Source organism: Nannospalax galili, unplaced genomic scaffold (genome assembly GCF_000622305.1).
Source record: "Nannospalax galili isolate Female #2095 unplaced genomic scaffold, S.galili_v1.0 scaffold929, whole genome shotgun sequence".
NCBI lineage: Eukaryota > Metazoa > Chordata > Mammalia > Rodentia > Spalacidae > Nannospalax > Nannospalax galili.
In genome coordinates this window covers 1,330,171-1,338,197 of record NW_008359591.1, presented here as the reverse complement: position 1 = coordinate 1,338,197, position 8,027 = coordinate 1,330,171, and positions in this window count along the sequence as shown.

Genomic DNA, 8,027 nt, shown 5'->3' with positions numbered 1-8,027 from the left:
GTAGCAGAAGAAGCCTTTATTTCTCAGCCCCAGGTTGCTTTTATACCCTATTCCAGGAGGCAGCTGACCCAACGGGGGCAGGGGAGCCATCACATGACTGCAGGGTCAGTACCAGGTCATGGTGTTCTCAGGACCTGATACCGGAAAATGAGCTGGTAAACAATTCTGAGACTGAGGAACCATGAGGCCCAAAACGTCACTGTGGGGGAGGTGCAGATGGAGGCCAAGACAGCATGTCCCAACATCAGATCTTACAGTTGGAGATACTGCTGCTCAGTTGCATAAATTAAATGTAGATATAATAGGTGTAACAGGACCTCAGAGTAGGGATCAGGTTGCAGTATTGAATTACTAAAGAAAAGGTGAGTGTATTTATAGTAATGGGCAGCAAAGGCAAAACAATACCTATAATAGCATGACCCAAATGGACCTGTGGTGCTGGCTAATCAATCATGGTGTTTCCAAGGACCACATACATAAGAAGCCTACTAAGTTTTATTTGATCTGTTTAAGCAGAAAAGCTCTAGGAAAAATGGCAGGAAGTCAGTATTGAATTGTAGCAATAGAGAATTCTGCTCAGTCAACCAATTTCCAGCCTCAGTTTACAGACCCAGAACCCCTTGAATGAAAGGAAAGCCAGGTGCCCTTGAGGAAAGACCTTGTCACAGTACCAAAGACTTATGCTGTTTGCCTTTCTCCCATCCTTCCCCAGAGGGACCTGCGTCCTTTTACTAGAGTAACTGTACACTGGGGAAAAGGAAATAATCAGACTTTCCGAGTTCTATTGGATACTGGTTCTGAGTTGACACTGATTCCAGGAGATCCTAAAAAGCATTGTGGCCCTCCAGTTAAAATAGGTGCTTTTGGAGGTCAGGTGATGAATGGAGTTTTGGCTGAAGTCTGACTGACAGTGGGTCTAGTGGGTCCTCAAACTCATCCTGTAGTTATTTCTCCAGTACCAGAATGTATAATTAGGATAGATATACTTAGGAATCAGCAGAATCCCCACATTGGTTCCCTGACCTGTGGAGTGAGGGCTATTATGGTTGGAAAGGCCAAATGGAAACCACTGGAATTGCCTCTGCAGGGAAAATAGTAAACCAAAAACAGTATCCCATCCCTGGAGGGACTGCAGAAATTAGTGCTACCATCAAGGATTTGAAAGATGCAGGGGTGGTGATTCCCACCACATCTCCCTTTAACTCTCCTATTTGGCCTGTGAAGAAGAGAGATGGGTCATGGAGAATGACAGTTGACTATCAAAAACTTAATCAAGTAGTGACTCCAATTGCAGCTGCTGTACCAGATGTAGTTAGTTTCCTAACTCGAGCACATTAATACAGCTCCTGGTACCTGATATGCAGCTATTGATTTGGCAAATGCTTTCTTCTCGATACTGGTTCATAAGGACCACCATAAGCAATTTACTTTCAGCTAGCAAGGCCAACAGTATACCTTTACAGTCCTGCCTCAAGGGTATATGAACTCTCCAGCCTTGTGCCATAACTTGGTTCAAAGGGATCTTGATCACCTGACTCTTCCACAAAATATCACTCTGGTCCACTATATTGATGATGTTATGCTGACTGGATCCAGTGAGCAGGAGGTAGCAGACAACCTAGACTTGCTGGTAAAGCATATGAGCACGAGAGGATGGGAAACAAATCCAACCAAAATTCAAAGGCCTTCTACCTCAGTGAAATTTCTAGGAGTTCAGTGGTGTGGAGCATGCAGAGAAATTTCTTCTAAGGTGAAGAATAAATTGTTGCATTTGGCCCCTCCCTCCATGAAGAAAGAAGCACAATGCTTAGTGGGCCTGTTTGGATTCTGGAGGCAGCACATTCCTCATCTGGGTGTGTTATTATGACCCATATATCAAGTGACTCAGAAGGCATCTACCTTTGAGGTGGGCCTGGAACAGGAAAAGGCCCCTCAACAGGTCCAGGCTGCTCTGCCCCTTGGGCCATATGATTCAGCAGACCCGATGGTGCTTGAGGTATCAGTGGCAGATAGAGATTGTTTGGAGTCTCTGGCAGGCCCCCATAGGGGAGGCCATTGGGGTTTTGGAGTAAGGCTTTGCCTTCATCTGCAGACAACTATTCTCCATTTGAGAGACAGCTCTTAGCCTGTTATTGGGCCTTAGTGGAAACTGAACATTTGAAAAGGGGCCACCAAGTCACCATGTGACCAAAGCTGCCTATCATGAGCTGGGTGTTATCTGACCCCCCAAGCCATAAAGTAGGATGTGCACAGTAACAATCCATTATCAAATGGAAGCGGTATATATGTGATTGGGCCTGAGCAGGTCTGGAGGGCACAAGCAAGTTATATGAAGAAGTTGCCAAAATACCTATGGTTCTTACTCCTGTTACAATGCCTCCTGTTCTCAAGCTTGCACCTATGGCTTCATGGGATGTGTCCTACGATCAGTTGACTGCAGAAGAGAAGACTAGGGCTTGGCTTACAGATGGTTGTGAAAGCTATGCAGGCACCATCCGGAAGTGGACAGCTGCAGCATTACAGCCAATTTCTGGAACAACCCTGAAGGACACTGGTGAAGGGAAGTCTTTACAGTTGGCAGAACTTCAGGCAGGGCACATGGTCTTGCAGCTTTCTTGGAAGGAGAAATGGCCAGAAGTATGATTATATACTGATTCATGGCCTATAGCCAACAGTTTCGTTGGATGGTTAGGGACTTGGAAGGAGCATGACTGGAAAATTGGTGAGAAAGACATTTGGGGAAGAAATATGTGGATAGATCTCCCCAAATGGGCAAAGGATGTGAATGTACTTGTGTCTCATGTAAATGCTCATCAAAAGGTGACTTCAGCAGAAGATGAGTTCAATAATCAAGTAGATCTGATGACCTGTTCTGTGGAGAGTCAACTTCTTTCTTCAGCTATCACTGTCATTGCTCAATAGGCCCATGAACAAAGTGGCCATTGTGGCAGAGATGGAGGTTATGCATGGCCTCAACAGTATGGACTTCCACTCATGAAAGCTGACCTGGCCACAGTTGCTGCTGTGTGCCAGATCTGCCAACAGCAGAGACCAAAACTGAGTCCCTGAGATGGTGGCAGGTTGGCTACATTGGAACACTTCCATCTTGAAGGGGACAGCGTTTTGTCCTTATAGGAATAGACACTTATTCTGGTTATGGATTTGTATCTCCTGCACATAATGCTTCTGTCAAAACTACCACCCAATGGACTTACAGAATGCCTTATTCATCGTCATGGAATTCTGCACAGCATTGTTTCTGACCAGGGAACTCACTTCACAGCCAAAGAAGTGTGACAGTGGGCCCATGGTCATAAAACCCACTGGTCTTACCAGTTCCCCACCATCCTGAAGCAGCTGACTTGATAGCACGATGGAATGGCCTCTTAAAGACACAGTTATAGTGCCAATTAGGTGGCAATAGCCTGGAGGGCTGGGGCAGGGTCCTCCAAAAGGCAATATATGCTTTGAATCAACATCCAATATATGGTACTGTTTCTCCTATAGCCAGGGTTCATGGGTCCAGGAATCAAGGGGTGGAAGTGGGAATGATTCCACTCACTATCACTCCTAGTGACCCAGTAGGAAATTTTTTGCTTCCTGTACCCTTGACTTTGCACTCTACTGGCTTGGATGTTTTGGTTCCAGAAGAGAGAGTGCTTCTGCCAGGAGAGACAACAAACATTCCGTTGAACTGGAAGCTAAGACTTCCCCCGGCCACTTTGGGCTTCTTATGCCCTTAAGTCAATAGGCTAAGAAAGGAATAACAGTATTAGGAGGGGTGATTGACCCAGACTACCAGGGGGAAATTGGACTGGTTCTCCACAATCGAGGTAATGAAGATTATATCTGGAAGGCAGGAGATTCCTTAGGGTGACTTTTGGTGTTACCATGTCCTGTGGTTAAGGTCAATGGGAAACTGCAATAACCCAATCCAGACAGAACAACAAATGGCCCAGACCTTTAGGGATGAAAGTATGGGCCACTTCTCCAGGGAAAGAGTCAAGACCTGCAGAGGAGGTTGCAGATGATGGAGGAACTACAGAATGGGTACTAGAGGATGGTACTTACAAATACCAATTTAAGCCATGTGACCAGTTGCAGAGACGTGGATTGTAATTGACAGGAGTGTTTTTGTCCTATTTGCTTAAGAATAGGCTTGTGCATATATACACACATGTTAAGTTGTGTTCTTTTTTGAATGTGTAATTGACAGGAGTGTTTTTGTCCTATTTGCTTAAGAATAGGCTTGTGCATATATACACACATGTTAAGTTGTGTTCTTTTTTGAATGTGTAATTGAGATAATTGTTAAATGTTGTGAACCTACATGATCATGTTGGGTCATGAGACACTGAAGGACTAAGCATTTCTCTAAGACATTATTACCTACTCTAAGATATATAATGCATTTGTCATTGTATTATGGGATAGTTATATCATGTTAGGTGAAAGTATGACCTCACCATTGTTTTAATTTGAAAATTAAACCTGACATAGAGAGATGCTATTGGGTGTCAAGTTGACAAGGGGTGGACATGTGGTGGCTAACTCTGGGTGTCAACTTGACTGGATCTGGGATTAACTGAAATGAGAGAGATCTTCTTGATTGGACCATCTGAAGCTGGAAGACACACCTTAAATATGGGCGTTACCTTCTGATGGCAGCCCATATAAAAGGCCATGGCAGAGGCGAATGCTTTCTTTTTGCCACTTGCCTTCCCTCTCACTGCTGAGTTCATCTTGCTGCTGTAGACTGAAGACTAGTCTATCTTTTGGAATTCATCAGACCTTCAGAGCCAGATTGGGACTACTGAGACATCCAGCCTTGTGGACTGAGCAACTATGGATTCTCAGCCTCTCCATTGTGGTGCAGCCATTGTTGGGCTATTCGGACTCTATCCTGTGAGCTAAGCTGATAAATTGATATATATAATGTATTCATTCTACCGGTTCTGTTTCTTTAGAGAACCCTGACTAATACAGGTGAGTAAAACCATATTTTATTTTACTGTCATTTTTTTTTACAGGTAAATAATCTCAGGATCCAGAGCTTCTCATAAGGTGTTAACATGTGTAGATAGCTTTTCAAGGGAATTATGTAGTAAATGGGATATATATCATTTCTGATTGGAAAAGCTAAATAAAACTGCTTTTTCCACTTTCTCTAGATTTCTGTGAACTGAAAACTATCACTAGTGGACCAAAGAATTGAACTTAACCATGTGAATTTTAAGAGTTCATGTAGTTAACTTCTATGCTAAGCTTCTTATTGATAACAATGAAGAAACGTTGTTTGAAGACTATTGGGGGAATTCATCTCAGAAAATCCAGCACATTATGATGAAACCCTAAAACAATCTTCAAATACTTGTTCATGCATAATAGTAATTCAGAGATGGTGAGACTCACAGGTTCAGAATAGTTTTGTTACGTGTTGTTCATTTAGATAATATAATAAAACTAAGCTGTTAAGTGTTGAATTTTTTTTCTGAATTTTACTTTGTGAGTATTTAAAAATCTAATGGAATTTCAAATACCTGAGAGTTGTAGGGAAGTCTATCTCAGCTTCTTCACCTGATCCCTTGTTTCATAGAATTCCTGGAAACATGAAGAAAGGAAGACATTACCACATGTGCTACATTTGTTTCTCTGTAAATTTTTTGGAAATAAAAAAATAAGTATAATCTTGTATTTTTGAGACCTGACAGTTGAAGAATTAATAATTATTTCAAAGATACTTGCTTCTCTGTCAATATGTTTATTTTTCCCAATAAAACTCCAGATTTTAAATCTCTTATTTCCAGTAGAGACTGATCAGAACATACTACACATGATAATTTCTCTATTTTAGTGAAACCAAAAAAATCTGAAACACCTTTCTATATAATATACAAATTATTCTCCATCCTGCATGATTTTTCCATGATCTCTACTTTCCTAATAACTTCATATTTTTCTTTTGATGTATAATGCAGACTTTTTTTTAAAAAGAATTACTCAGGCATTGTAGGGCAGGCCTTTAATCTCATCACTTGAGATTGAGGCCAGCCTGGTGTACATAGAAACTACCCTGCCAGCAGGGGCTACAGGATGACCCTGTCTCAAAAAGATTTCAAAAAATAAACTACTCTCAGGAAATCACAGTTTCAACCATGAAATCCTTAGTTAATTCTATAAAGAATAGGTTAGTAAGATAAACATGAAAAGCTATAGTAGTAGACAACCAATTGGACTGGTCTTATAAGAATCTATGACTGGTACTATTATTGTTTAGGCACTGAAGACAGCAGTTTCTAATTGACCAACTCCTCCTTTAGATTGCCAGTGTTCATTATTAGATTACACAAACCACATTATGTCCATAATTGCATATTTTTCCACATACAGAAATGAAGTGTGATGGTCCCCATTGAAATCCACCTTATGGATTTCCATAGGATCTGTATTCACTTCTGTGATTAAAATCATTTCATATATATATATATATATATATATATATATATATATATATATATGGGGTGTATGTGTATGAATAACCATCATTAATGTTTGTTTAAGTTTTTCTGTTGATTTTCTATAAAAAGGCTATAATTTTTAAACTCAGCTTTGAAAATTTTGTTCAATATATTTTGACTATATTTAGACCCCTGATATTTACATCCCTCTCATAACCCCCCCTTGAGATTTTGTGTGGTCTCTTATATATTAAGGCCTATCAAATCATGATTTTGTCCCCAAATGGGAGTGCATCCATCAATTGGACCCTGGTTAACCTGTCTAACATGACACACTTAAAGAAAACTAACTCTCCTTTTTCAGTAGGTATAAGTTGCCAATAGTTCCTCGTGCAAGATTGGTGTTTCTTATCCACTTCCCCACTTCTATGCTGGGATTTTGTCTGGTGTGAGCTTGCATGGGTCTTGTGCATGCTGTTACCATTACTGTGAGTTCATATGAGTAACTTTCCAGATGTCTGGAAAAATCTCTTTCCTTGTGGTTATCAACCACCTCTGTGTCTTCTGAAGTTGTTTGTGCAAGATTCTTTATGATTTTATATTTTTTAAAACTTTTATCAAGCTTTCAAAAATTTTGTACATTTCTCACTCAAATCCAGACCCTCTCCCCCATCCATACCTCCCCCTATACCCCCATCAAACCCTATGCACTCTGCTATACTTAATACTTATGTTGAATACAGGTTTTGAAAATAAAAGCCATTCCTTTAATTGTACTTTCTTTTGTAGAATTTCATTTCAGCTTTACTTTGATAATTTCACTCATGAAATAGAAAAGATCTTAATGATTCTTTACACATATTTTATTGATAAGAAACACAGGAGTGTATTAGAAATTTCTGAGGGTTTTTATTAATGTATAATCGGGTAACATAATGGTAAAGGATAGACATGAACTGAAGATTTTAAGTAACCATCTAATTCCTTGACTAATCTGTAAGGATGAAAGAATTATACATATAATTAATACCAAAGACAATTTCCATTCCATATAAAAAGTATGAATGGTGTATATGGAATTAACAGAGAAATGGTATCATTTGGAAGTCGAAATGAATTAGAAGAAGGGGAGGGAAAATGGGAGATTCTTTTGGGGTATGAGTATGTTAAAAATATATTACACACTTGAATGAAAATAATTTTATCTAAACCATCATTTTGTCCAATAAATAGATCCTTAGTAAAAGATATGAAACATTTCATAGGAAATTTAAAAAGACACTTCAAATTGAGTTAGTTTTTCTTTAAGACATTTCAGTATAAAATGTATTATGTATTTGTCAAAATCTGTATACAAAATATCTCTCATATCTATATTTATATCATCTATATCTATATCCATATCATCTATATCTATATCTATATCTATCTATATCTATCATCTGTATCTATATCATCTATATCTATATCTATATCTATCTATCTATATCATCTATATCATCATCTATATCATCATCTATATCTATATCTATATCTATATCTATATCTATATCATCATCTATCTATATC